This window comes from Oncorhynchus masou, chromosome 25 (assembly GCF_036934945.1).
Source record: "Oncorhynchus masou masou isolate Uvic2021 chromosome 25, UVic_Omas_1.1, whole genome shotgun sequence".
Taxonomy (NCBI): Eukaryota; Metazoa; Chordata; class Actinopteri; order Salmoniformes; family Salmonidae; genus Oncorhynchus; species Oncorhynchus masou.
Window position 1 is genome coordinate 36,708,481 of NC_088236.1, and position 14,550 is coordinate 36,723,030.

The following is a 14,550-nucleotide window of genomic DNA, read 5'->3' on the forward strand; positions in this document are numbered from 1 at the left end:
AGTTGGGCGGTACAAGCACAGCCATAACAGGGCATAATGTAGCAGACCACCCTGGTAGTCAACAGCCTACAGTGAACCCACCCACCCTTATTATACCTTGGCAGTCCTGCCAAACAAGCTTCTATCCACAGGCACCTCATTTCGGACACAAGCCCTGTTTTATCTCCCTACTCCTGCAACCACACAGAGCTTTTCCATACACATACCCCTTTGCTTACATAAGCAGTAAGTAACAAAAAAAAATCACCATTAAATGTGTGCCAGAAGTCAAAACTATGCAATATATGTATGATTGCTCTCTCACATACAATTCCTCTTTTGAAGAGAAAAAGGGGGAGAGGTGACAGGTAACACTCATCCTCCCCTCTACCCTCCCGTCCTCTCTAAAGGAACAAGTCTATCAAAATACTCCCACCGAAATGTCACAGTTGACTGCTATGTCGGTGTTGTGTTTAGTTGGAGGGCCATCAGAGGGTGTCAGAGAGAGTTGGGGATGTTTACTGTGAAATAGGCCCCATTTAAACCTTGATGGAAGCCATCCGGTCTTTTTCACCTATTTGTTGACTCATTTGTTGGCTAATTAAGAGAGTCAGCATTATTACTGGAGTACATTCCAAACATCCGCACACAATCTAATGTGGCCACAGCAGTAATCATTCATTCATTCATTGCACTTGAAAGTCTGGGATAATCTACTCATGGTCTCCTGACACTTGACATTTTAAGATAGGTCAAGTGATCAAACATGGGATAATATTCCACATCAAGGAAATGTTTTATGCATGATCATTTACATTACACATAAACAATGTCTCTCTCCCCCTCGCCTTGTCTGCAGGTCCCCGGGTCTGTACAATATTTATTCCAATCATGACAGGTGACAGAGAGAGAGAGAGAGAAACAGACAGAGGTGAGAGAGGGAGACAGAGACGGAGAGAGAGAGAGAGAGAGAGAGGGGAACAAGAAAACAAAGAGAGAGGCATTTATACTGAATCCACATGGGCATAGACAGAGCAGTTAGCAGCAGCTGGTTTGTGTTAGAGTTCAAATCAAATTTGTATTTGTCACATGCTTTGTACACAACAGGTGTAGACTAACAGTGAAATGTAGAGAAAAAAAGAGAAATAATATAAAAATATTAACACAAGGAATAAATACACAACGAGTAATGGTAACTTGGCTATATACACAGTCGATGTGCAGGGGTACAAGGTAATTGAGGTAGATATGTACATATAGGTAGGAATAAAGTGACTAGGCAACAGGATAGATATTAAACAGTAGCAGCAGCGTATGTGATGAGTCAAAAAAGTTAGTGCAAAAAGGGTCAATGCAGATAGCCCGGGTAGCTATTGGTTAACCACACTGAACAAAAATATAAACGCAACAATTTCAAAGATTTTACTGAGTTACAGTTCATATAAGGAAATCATTCAATTGAAAAAAAAATATTAGGCCTTAATCTATGGATTTCACATGACTGGGAATGCAGATATGCATCTGTTGGTCACAGCATCAGGATCAGAAAACCAGTCAGTATCTGGAGTGACCACCATTTGCCTCATGCAGCGCGACACATCTCCTTCGCAAAGAGTTGATCAGGCTGTGGATTGTGGCCTGGGGAATGTTGTCCCACTCCTCTTCAGTGGCTGTGCAAAGTTGCTGGATATTGAAGGGAACTGGACGATGCTGTAGTACATGTCGACCCAGAGCATCCTAAACATGCTCAATGTCTGGTGAGTATGCAGGCCATGGAAGAACTGGGCCATTTTTAGCTTCTAGGAATCGTGTACAGATCCTTGCGACATGGGGCCGTTCATTATCATCCTGAAACATGAGGTGATGGTTGAATGGCACGACAATGTGCCTCAGGATCTCATCACTGTATCTCTGTGCATTCAAATAGGCATCAATAAAATGCAACTGTGTTCGTTGTCCACTGCTTATGCCTGCCCATAACATAACTCCTCTGCCACCATGGGGCACTCTGTTCACGAAGTTGATGTCAGTAAACCTCTCGCCCACACGACGCCATACACGCTGTCGGCCATCTGCCCAGTACAGTTGAAACCGCGATTCATCCGTGAAGAGCACACTTCTCCAGTGTGCCAGTGGCCATCGAAGGTGAGCATTTGCACACTGACGTCGGTTATGACGCCGAACTGCAGTCAGATCAAGACCCTAGTGAGAATGACGAGAACTCAGACGTGCTTCCCTGAGACGGTTTCTGACCGTTTGTGCAGAAATCCGTTGGTAGTGCAAACCCACAGTTTCATCAGCTATCTGGGTAGCTGGTAACAGACAATCCCACAGGTGAAGAAGCCAGATATGGAGGTCCTGGGCTGGCGTGGTTACACTTGGTCTGCGATTGTGCAACGCTTGGACGTACTGCCAAATTCTCTAAAACAATTTTGGAGGCGGCTTATGGTAAAGAAATGTATATTAAATTATTTGGCAACAGCTCTGGTGGCCATTCCTGCAGTCAGTATGCCAATTGCACACTCCCTCAAAACTTGAGACATCTGTGGCATTGTGTTGTGTGACAAAACTTCACATTTTAGAGTGGCCTTTTATTGTCCCCAGCACAAGGTGCACCTGTGTAATGATCATGCTGTTAATAAACTTCATGATATGCCACACCTGTCAGGTAGATGGATTATCTTGGCAAAGGAGAAATGCTCGAAAACAAAATTGGAGAGAAATTATATTTTTGTGAGTATGGCACATTTTTGGGATTTTTTATTTCAGCTCATGAAACATGGGACCAACACTTTACATGTTGTGTTGATATTTTTGTTCAGTATATTTAAATAACTATTGAGCAGTCTTATGGCAAGAGGGTAGAAGCTGTTCAGTATGCTGTTGGCTCCAGACTTGGTGCATTGGTACCGTTTGCCGTGCAGTAGCAGAGAAAACAGTCTATGACTTGGGTGGCTGGAGTCTTTGACAATTCCTCTGACGCTGCCTGGTATAGAGGTCCTGGGTGGCAGGGAGCCCGGCCCCAGTGATTTACTGGGCCATACGCACTATCCTCTGTAGCGCCTTGCTGTTGGATGCCAAGCAGTTGTCATACCAAGCAGTGATGCTGCCAGTCAAGATGCTCTCAATGGTGCAGCTGTAGAACCTTTTGAGGATCTGAGGGCACATGCCAAATTTGTTCAGCCTCCTGATGGGGAAAGAGACATTGTCGTGCCCTCTTCACGACTGTGTTGGTGTGTGTGGGTCATGATAATTCCTTAGTGATGTGGACACAGAGGAATTTAAAGCTCTCAACCTGCTCCTCTACAGCCTTGTCGATATGGATGGGGGTGTGCTTGGCCTTCCGTTTCCTGTAGTCCTAGATCAGCTCCTTTGTCTTGCTGAAGTTGAGGGAGAGGTTGTACAACACTGCCAGGTATCTGACCTCCTCCCTGAACTGGTGGAGGAAGATTGTGCAGGGGTCTGTCTCTTTGTTAACACAACCCTAGGAAAGAGAAAAGGAGAAGGGGGTCTGGACCAGATGGTCATTCGGTCCTAATTACGCCAGGTGTCATTGAGAGAGAATCCAGATGTCTCTGTTAAATTAGTCTCCCTTGTTGAACAGTGAAAAGTGTCTGGTCTCTCTCAGCCAGTGAACCTCCAGTGTTAAAAAGAGCAGTGACTTCATGTGGATCCCCAAAGCTTGTCTTCAGAACATGTTTTACGTTTTCCCTAGAAGCTTTCATTTTCATGAGAAAAAGTCCCCTTGCTGATCAGTGAAATGTATCTGGTGTCATGTGGTGATGGTGGGCTGGATGCTGTTCTGTTCTGTTCTCCCAGCTGTCCAGACTGTCTGGCTCACTGGGACTTTCCCCTCAGTCAGTCTGTCCGTCAGTCTATCCCCTCAAACCCCTCACTCACTCAGCCCCTAGCATATTGCCCACTGTCATAGGAGAGTCCCTTGTCCTGGAACATGCACACTATGGGTATCACTATCAACATCACCCCTGGATACACTGGCTTGCCCAAAAGTACCAAATAAAATACATTAGGTCTCCCTGTATGTATATGGGGATGTAAAGCAATACAATGTGTTTATCCCACTTGTCCTGCCCCCAACGTCTTTTAAGTCATTTTGCAAGATACAAACAAACGATTAGGATGTAAAGTCGATATTTGTGTAATTATTTTTTCCCTTTGTCTAATGATTTTTTCCCTTTTTCTAACGATTTACGTCCATGCAGCACAGTGACTTTATCTTCAGAGACCTCCCGAACTGGGTGGAAGAAGTCCTCAGAGATTTGATAGTCCATCTATAGCTTTATCAGTTGGATTCCATCTTCAGCAAAGCGCTCTCTGTATTCACAGATACTGCCATTTCTTTCATAAGACAGCTCAGACAATTCCTCAGAAAGAATGCCCTGGAATTATTCATGCTTTTCATGCTCACTTGCTTCCCTCTCTGTTTTACAAGTGAAATGAAGAGAAGGTCTGCCAACATCTGGCCAGAGCAAGAAGACAGTAAATCCACTTTTATATTTGACGTTTTATCATTGAGAGTGCTGGCCTGCGCCACATGCGCCCTATCTCTCAGGACAACAGGATCCAGACATTGGATTCTTTGGGTTGATATCCTTGGCGTGGCCACCCTCAAGGATGAAATCACCATTACACCGGAAGTCTGCAGCTTCACTGTTCCCGTTCCACTTTTCCTTTGCTGGAAGAATTACTGTTCACTTTTATCCCCTGCACTATGAAAGGAGTCATTTGAACTGTGCATTGTGGGTAAATGTGAGATAGTTAAAGGAATATGTGGTGTTAATGATCTCTTGAGAGGATATGAGACCTCACAACATGTCTGACCTATTAGCCTGGTCATTCTGGGTGCCTGTTCCCTTAGCTCATCATCATTTAAGCCCCCTCTAAGTGGGAGAGAGACCCCAGGATTGTATTTTTCTATCAAAATTTTACAAATGGGGTTCCTGTAAGAATGGGAAACATACGTATGTGCCGTGTAGGTTATCTGGATGATCAAACTGTCTGCAGATCATTGGTGTGTAAAGAGCATTTACTTTTCGGGAATAGATATGATCATTCTTTAAAAAACAAGACAAAAACACTGTTACACAAGTTATACTAGCACGTTTCAAAGGCAAATTCAACATTCAGTCTAAACGTGACATCTTGTTTCACAACATCATTGGTCACTTGTCCTGTGTCCTGCACGCTCTCAGCTCTGCATTCTGTGGCGTGGTAATTTGACGTCTGCGAGAGACTTCCGATCACACGGTATTACACGGTGAGTATTCTGCATGATGTCTCCATGGAACACTAAGAAACAGTAGCATTAGAAAACATCCAGTCTCAACACATCCAACCATTAAACTGAATCTATACGGCCCGTGTGTCACATTGTGCGCAAGGCAGAGGGGGATTACATGGGGGAAATTGATTTCAGCAGCAGTTGGGCCCTTATGCATCACGTGTGGTGAGAGGAGGCTTTACTGGCCTCTCTGTCTACTATGGAGGAACTTGATTGTATTAAGTTACAATGTCAAACAAAGCCATTGGAGTTCTATATAGACCGAGTGAACAAAACATCAACGACACCTTCCTAACATTGAGTTGCACCCACCTTTTGCACTACAATCAGTGTAGATGAAGTGAAGGAGACCGGTTAAAGAAGGAATTTTAAGCCTTGAGAAAATTGAGAAGTGGATGGTGTATCTGTGCCATTCGGAGGGTGAACGGGCGAGACAAAAGATTTAAGTGCCTTTGAATGGGGTATGGTAGTAGGTGCCAGGCGCACTGGTTTGTGTGCAGAACTGCAAAACTGCTGGGTTTTTCACACTCAATAGTTCCCCATGTGTATCAAGAACGGCCCACCACCCAAAGGACATCCAGTCAACTTGACACAAGAAGTATTGGAGTCAACATGGAAACGAGGATACTTAGTCAGTTGTACAACTGAATGCATTCAACTGAAATGTTTCCTCTGAATCAGAGAGGTGCGGAGGGCTGCTATAATCGACATCTACAGCGCCCAGGGAACAGTGGGTCATTCGCTCAGGGACAGAATGACAGATTTTTACCTTGTCAGCCCGGGGATTCAACCCAGCAACCTTTCTCTAACCACTAGGCTACCTGCCGCCCCATGGACCAGCACCTAGAATATGTGGACATCTATAAGTACCTAGGTGTCTGGCTAGACTGTAAACTCTCCTTCCAGACTCATATCAAACATCTCCAATCTAAAATCAAATCTAGAGTCAGCTTTCTTTTATCTCCCTCACCAACTTCAAACATCTGCTATCTGAGCAGCTAACCGATCGCTGCAGCTGTACATAGTCTATCGGTAAATAGCCCACCCAATTTACCTACCTCATCCCCATACTGTTTTTATTGATTTACTTTCTGCTCTTCTGCACACCAGTATCTCTACCTGTACATGACCATCTGATCATTTATTACTCCAGTGTTAATCTGCAAAATTGTAATTATTCGCCTACCTCCTCATGCCTTTTGCACACAATGTATGTAGACTCTCTTTTTTTTCTTTTTTCTACTGTGTCATTGACTTGTTAATTGTTTACTCCATGTGTAACTCTGTGTTGTTGTCTGTTCACACTGCTATGCTTTATCTTGGCCAGGTCGCAGTTGTAAATGAGAACTTGTTCTCAACTCGCCTACCTGGTTAAATAAAGGTGAAATAAATAAAAAAAAAAAAAAAAAAAAATCCTTGTGGAACGCTTTCGACACCTTGAGAGTCCATGCCCCCAATGAATTGAGGCTGTTCTGAGAGCAAAAAGGGGTGGGTGCAAGGCAATATTAGGAAGGTGTTCAGAATGTTTTGTGTACTCAGTGTACACAATCCATGTCTCAATTGTCTCATCTACACCGACTGAAGTGGATTTAACGAATTACATCAATGAGTGGTCATAGTTTTCACCTGGATTCACCTGGTCAGTTTATGTCATTAAGGGAGCAGGTGTTCCTAAATGTTTGTAAACTCAGTGTACAGTACAGTACACTCGGCTGTACACTATGTATTATGTATGTCTAGTGTCTTTACATGCAAAGGGGTCCCTTATCAACCATGGCTGCAGTATAGTAGTTCCACCTTTACTGAAGCTCAGATCTCTGTACTTGGTAAACTCCTCAGGTCATGCTCAGGGGATTAGTTCTGAGCAGACACATCCCACTGGGCACAGACGTCATTTCAACGTCTAGTTTTTTTGGTTGAGTTGTCAACTAATAGGGTGCCCACCCACTGTGAAGAACTGTCACTTCCTGATGTTCTAAAAGACATTTTACCAAGACAAATATGATTGTTCAGATTGTTCAGTAAGGCCTTTTTCTAGCATATCATTCATCTTATATCCCAAAAGTCAGATTTTGGAGCCTAATGCACCTGAGAATAAGCACTAATCTCTGTTGACAATAGCGGTGCAGGTTTCTCTGAACAACTTTTGAGGATTTGACATTTTTGTCCGTCGTCTTCAAAGTTGTTTCTGTAGGTCGCAGAAAGCAAGATTAGCATGACACGAGCTGAATTAAATGTAAACGAAAATAAAGCTTGGTATACGCTCAGTGCTCCGTTGAGATTTCACGGAGATACACTTGTTTTTGTGAGAAGTCTTTGAAAAACTATATAATAGTAAAAGTATATAGTAAAAACTATATACTATAAAATATATATATATTATGAAAAGCGTATATACTCAAATATGAAAATACTACATGTCATGTTTCAAATTAATATCCATCTTACCTCTATATTGTTTTATGTCCTGTGGATTCGAGAAGAAAGATGACGAGTTCAACGGGAAAGTGAGCCTGTCAGGTAGACAGAAGCTTTAATTCATACACAGAATCCAGCCTAGCTGACCTGATGCAATTCCTCTATTGATTTAGTCACAGTAATTTTGGCCATCCTACAATGGTAAAAACTCCAATCAATTCTGAACGTGTTGTGATAGAGACATGAGGTTAATGCCATTTGTTTTCTGAAAGGATTATCTACAAAATGATATGATAATATATGATCATGTTATTTTACCATTTGGCCAAAGATGCGTATTTGATTGGACACCCAACAACTAACGTGAATTCAACAAGAAATCCGCCAAACATTTCACCATGTCATTGGATTCAGGTTAGAAGTGGTGTAAATCCAATCACTTTTCCACGTTGATTCAACGTCATCACATTGCATTTTGTTGTTGAAATGACGTGGAAACAACGTTGATTCCACCTGTTTTTGCCCAGTGGGATGACTCTCCCCATAATGGCCACACCCTAATGGGAGATAGGCTGGGGAGGAGGGGCTTAGTTTACCGGCTGAAAGTGCTCCATTAAACAGATGTCTGACTGACTGCATCCACAAATGAGCTAGATCAGAATGCAAATATTTTGACTGAACAGCAGCTCATCTCTAGTGGTGCTGTCATGATGATATAAGACAGCAGGTAGAACTGGAAGAGGAAGTCGATGATTAGTGAAGGTGTGACAGGGATCATGACCAGTGGAAGCAACACAGAGACATGGACATCTGTTGAGACAAAACACATACCGTCTCCAGCCCCAATGCTGAGGCACCTTCAGAGACAACATCATTCACCATACCCCGGCTCTCCCGACAATGTTTTCACTGCCAACCAGACCCTTTCCAGAGTCCCTTGTTGTATTTTTTTATGTTATGAAAAAGGTCTGTGTGAGTGAGTGGATTCTGTAGAGAGACTGTAGCAGTAGAAAGATGTGTCATAGCATTTAGCTTCAGATTTGCTGTGAACAACAGCTGTCTGTGATGTGTGTGGTGGTAAGTATTAAGTGGAAGAGGGGGGATCTGAAGGATGGTACAATGGTCACATTCTTCATTAGCTTCGATTCTGCTTGCTGTCGCCAAGCCAGCATTCCAGCCAAAAGGGTAGCGGAGCCATTGGCTTAGTGCTGAATGTCAGAGACCTCTAGGATTTGTGTGGACCCATCAGAAACTCCTTTTGATCACAACTGGAAAGAATAAGGCGTAGGCTGGAATTCAATCTCTGCAATATTCCCAGTTGGTATTAAATAGACGTTGCGGCCACGGCCGCCTGTGGGGAAAACAACCCATGGTTACCTTGGTTACACCATTGGCTCGCAGCAAAAACTTGACCTTATTCAAAAGCAATTTTCTTGTTGTCAGCTTGTTTTAGTCAATTACAAAACTACATTTAAGAAAAGTACAACATGTGTAAAGATTACTTTTCAATATTGCCTGCTCCCAACAGTTCTCAATACTTGGTCGAGAGGAATTCTTTCTTATGACATAAATACCGACTAGGAGTATGTGTAGAACTAATATGGGCCATATGCACCTTCTGATTATTAATGCAATTAGTTACACTGTTCAAACTGTTCAAACCGTTAAGAAACCTATTCTGATTTTGATGAAAACAGGTATTATTTTTCTGCAGTGCACATTTTCTGAAGTGTAGACTTGATTGGATTCCATCCTGAAATGTGTGTTTGCAATGCGCTGCATAACTCATGAGGCTTTTAAAGAATGATCTGCCCACTCACATCGTAAATCCAATATTGATTTTGCATTACAAAAAAAACATCCATCTGTAAATGAATGCCAATAGACATGAATCAAGGACATGAGGAATTGCCGTGGCATTTTAAACAAACCCATCAATGTTCCACGCCTGCCTCCAGTCCGACAGCTGCTCTGTACTGTTGATATCTTGCCCTATTGTAGCCGAGGAGCCTGGCACCACATGTTAAGACAGAGAGCAGTCTGATTTATGGCCTAGCTGAGTGAGGGTAAGGTAGCCTAGCCCTCTTGGGGTTATTCCAGTGTGCCAGGCCAGCTGTTGGGATGTCGTGCTGGGCCTTGGGCTGATTGCATTAGATGTGTGACTAAGCGTTTGCAGTACATTGTTCTTGGCCAACCACAACCCATTTGGTCAGTCTCTCTGCTCTGCTCCCCAACACCCAGACGAGCACTGCTTTTCCCTTCATAAACTAGGCCCAGATAAATATTAGGATATTTGTTTTATTTGTTATTTTGTTTCTGAAAAATAAGAGAGGAGGGTGTTGCCAGTGTAAATGCAGTCTGGAAGTGATTTGTAGAATACGTATGATTTTTTTTTATTGGGGATTCCTCTGCTTCACTCAATGTTTCTGTTCCTCTGAGGGTTCCTGTTGGAACATGATAATCAGCATGACTTCAGTGGAGTCCGTCAGTAGTATGAAGGGGCAGAGAAATACTGCAGCAGACAGTTGATGTCATTACACTGATGCAGTTTGATCTTGTTACAGTCAATACAAAGTAATACGTGTGTACTGTATGTCATAGTATGTCAGGGTGCAGTAGAATGTAGACAACTGCAACGTCTGTAATGACACACCTTAGAGTGACTGACAGCATCCAAATAAATGTTAGTCCACCACACATACATTAAAAAAGAACAGATGAATAATCGTTGATAACTACAGGATGGACACAGTCTGGAGAGGCATATCGGTGATCATACCACTGCATACCTTTTGTGCCTGTTTGTTGACAGATGTATCCTCTGTCACCATAGTGACCAGATCCTTGCCAAGTGCTGAAATATTAGAAATATGTTTAGTGTTCTGGAAGAGTGGCATCAGGCACATTGTATTTAATATGGTGTGACTTTTTTCATGCTTTATTAGGTTGCCCAATCTGCTATTTATTCTTCTAAATGGCTCTATTGTATTCAGGTTTGACTACAATGCTGTAATGTATCATCCATAGGGGAAAGAACACACAGTGAACAAAATGCATAGGCTACGCTTCATTCATGAGTTCGTATTAATAACCCGCACTGGCTAATGTTTGGAATGCACAGTGAATAAATCAATCATTACACACTATGTTGACCATAGCGCCACAAACACCTACTCAAAATCTCACATTTTTAAGCCAGGCATTTTCTTTGCAATCCTCCAACGCCTCTGATCCAACAGCTAAACATTGTGATTCACTTGGAAGATGTCTTTCCACAGCTGATGTTTCTAGTGTGCACACTGTACATGCCCTGCAGTGCATAGTCGCAAGCGCATACCAGCCTGAGTAGGACTCTCTGTGCCTGAGGCTGATGCTCTGCTACAATATGTGTTGCCAAGGTCCCGACACAACCACTCCTCCTTGATAATCTCCAAAGACTCCATTGTGTCTGATACAATGGCTTCCCTTAGTGCTCTCTTTAGACCACTAGGCTAGACTGTAGGAAAGCCCCCTCTAAAACTAGCATGGGACATAACTGAATGTGTGCCAACTCCCACAGACAAGTGAAGGGGAAGGCACTTAATACCTTTAATTGGATAGTTATTGAGTATGAGACCTCTGGGCCATGTCTTGCACATTAGAGCTAATAAAGCCTACAGGTTTGACGACAAGACAGCTAATCATGAGTGCCATTCACCTTCCTCATTATAAAAGGCTTTGGCCTGCGCTCATAGTTCACTGTCCCAGTCCTGCTCCCTACATCCTGCTCAATCAACTGCTTTTCAAGTGACTGACTGGCTGCAGGAAATAGCCTGTGGGATCTTAATTAAAGTCATCTTGAGGCTGCACATATTGTTCTGGACTAGCATAAGCTTTCATGAGCTCTGTTTCCTCAACACATTTCATTTAGTCGGCACTGGTGGAATGTGTTAGCAATGTGTTATCAATAGGAATTAAAATATTTACTCAGAACTTAATCATTCACGTGGAATGGATACATTGTTGCGGAGCTTATAAAACTCGACAATGTGTTTTGCGTGCTGTGTTCTGTTCAATGTCTCTCATTGAGATCTAATGTCTATAGTAGTTCTTGGATGATCTCATCCTCAGATTCTTTGCTCTCCCACCTGATTTTTTTTGAACGGCATATGAATTGTTCTTGTCAACCTCACGTAAAGTTTATGTGCCAGAAAAATCTCTGGCCATATGATTTGCTACAGATCACAACATATCTGGCCCGTCAATCATCATGTCATTTTCTCTGTTCATGTTTCAGAGCTCAGTGACTCTGGGGTTTTCATGGCTGGAGATGTGCATTTCCTATATGTCCATAATGAGACTAATATACCAAGAGGTCTCTGCGCACTCGTTTGGAATAGGGTGTGGAGCTAGAGATGCGTGGAGAACATGCAAAGGTCTCTATAGCGGGTGTGTATGACATCATCATTGAAAAAAGGCCTTGTAGAGGGTCTAGGAGGACAAGCTCTCTCAACATTAACCCAATCCATTCCTGTCCATGTAAATAAAGCTATACATCCGCTGCTTTGATCAACAGCCAACTCAGGTGATCTCCGGTCCTGTGACACTTAAGCTCTAGGGTCATCACTGGAGCAGGAGGCCCTGTTGATGTGAACAGGATCACTTTGAGTAACAGGAGAGCCTTCGTGTTAGACAATGGGACCTCAGCACCCTGAGTCATGTGAATTTTCACTGTTCCTCATTACAAATCTGACTGACCATCATTGTCCCATGTTGCTTGACAACAACATGTTAGCATTTCACTGTACCGTTGGAGTTAGCTAGCAATCAGCCATTAACAAAACCATAAAACAGTTCATTACACAGAAATGTGTACCTCTCAATCTTGCGATGGAAGTATTGGTTGTATTAGGCGACGAAAATTCCAACATTGTGTGCAAAGCTGTACTTTAAATAGCTTTGCTGAGGGGGTGTTTCATGTTTCCCAAATGAGGACCACATGAGAGGACCACACCCCTTATACATTTATCTCATGCTCCATTTCCACTCCTCCCTCTGGCTCAGAGCTCAGAGCTAAAGTTGAAGAATTTCACATCCCAAGCCAGCCAATCATCCTGCCCAACCCTTGTTACCGTGACCCCAGGGCAGGCCGGCTCCTTTAGTGCACTTGGACTTCCAATCAAGCAGAGCCGAGTGACCTTTGTCCTGGAACAAAACACAACTCATGAGAGTGAGTTTGTGGTGCTATTCAGGGAGAGTTAACCACACACAAAAAACTCAAGAGGAATCATCGAGTCATTCAACTGCGTCCTGTCAACACATAACACTGGGCAGTGAAAGTCCTGCTCCCCATCTACTGGGTCTGCCTGTGCACATTTGCACTTCTCACAGCAATATTTAAAAGTGGATTTCTTTTATGTCATCCATAGCACAGAGACAAGCACAACGGGTTGTGCATAGTAATAAACTCAGCAAAAAAAGAAACGTTCCTTTTTCAGGACCTTGTCTTTCAAAGATAATTCGTAAAAATACAAACAACTTCACAGATCTTCATTGTAAAGGGTTTAAACACTGTTTCCCAAGCTTGTTTCCCAAGCTTGTTCAATGAACCATAAACCATAAATGAACCATAAACAACCATAAACAATTAATGAACATACACCTCCGCTCTCTCCACTGGCTTCCAGTTGAAGCTCGCATCTGCTACAAGACCATGGTGCTTGCCTACGGAGCTGTGAGGGGAACGGCACCCCAGTACCTCCAGGCTCTGATCAGGCCCTACACCCAAACAAGGGCACTGCGTTCATCCACCTCTGGCCTGCTCGCCTCCCTACCACTGAGGAAGTACAGTTCCCGCTCAGCCCAGTCAAAACTGTTCGCTGCTCTGGCCCCCCAATGATGGAACAAACTCCCTCACGACGCCAGGACAGCGGAGTCAATCACCACCTTCCGGAGACACCTGAAACCCCACCTCTTCAAGGAATACCTAGGATAGGATAAAGTAATCCTTCTCACCCCCCCTTAAATGATTTAGATGCACTATTGTAAAGTGGCTGTTCCACTGGATGTCAGAAGGTGAATTCACCAATTTGTAAGTCGCTCTGGATAAGAGCGTCTGCTAAATGACTTAAATGTAATGTAATGTTAAATGAACTGTCGTTAAGACACGAGCAGCTTACAGACGGTAGGCAATTAAGGTCACAGTTTTGAAAACTTAGGACACTGAAGAGGCCTTTCTACTGACTCTGAAAAACACCAAAAGAAAGATGCCCAGGGTCCCTGCTCATCTGCGTGAACATGCCTTAGGCATGCTGCAAGGAGGCATGAGGACTGCAGATGTGGCCATGGCAATAAATTGCAATATCCGGGCGCCTAAGACAGCGCTACAGGAAGACAGGACAGACAGCTGATCGTCCTCGCAGTGGCAGACCACGTGTAACAACCTGTTGTAAGGCAGGTCCTCACCAGACATCACCAGCAACAACGTAGCCTATGCACAGTATCGGTACATCAAAACATCCTGTACATCACAGGTACAGGATGGCAACAACAACTGCCCGAGTTACACCAGGAACGCACAATCCCTCCATCAGTGCTCAGACTGTCCGCAATAGGCTGAGGGAGTCTGGACTGAGGGCTTGTAGGCCTGTTGTAAGGCAGGTCCTCACCAGACATCACCAGCAACAACGTAGCCTGAAGCCACCATCGCTGGACCAGACAGGACTGGCAAAAAGTGCTCTTCACTGATGAGTCACGGTTTTGTCTCACCAGGGGTGTTGGTCGGATTTGCGTTTATCGTTGAAGGAATGAGCGTTACACTGAGGCCTGTACTCTGGAGTGGGATCGATTTGGAGGTGGAGGGTCCATCGTGG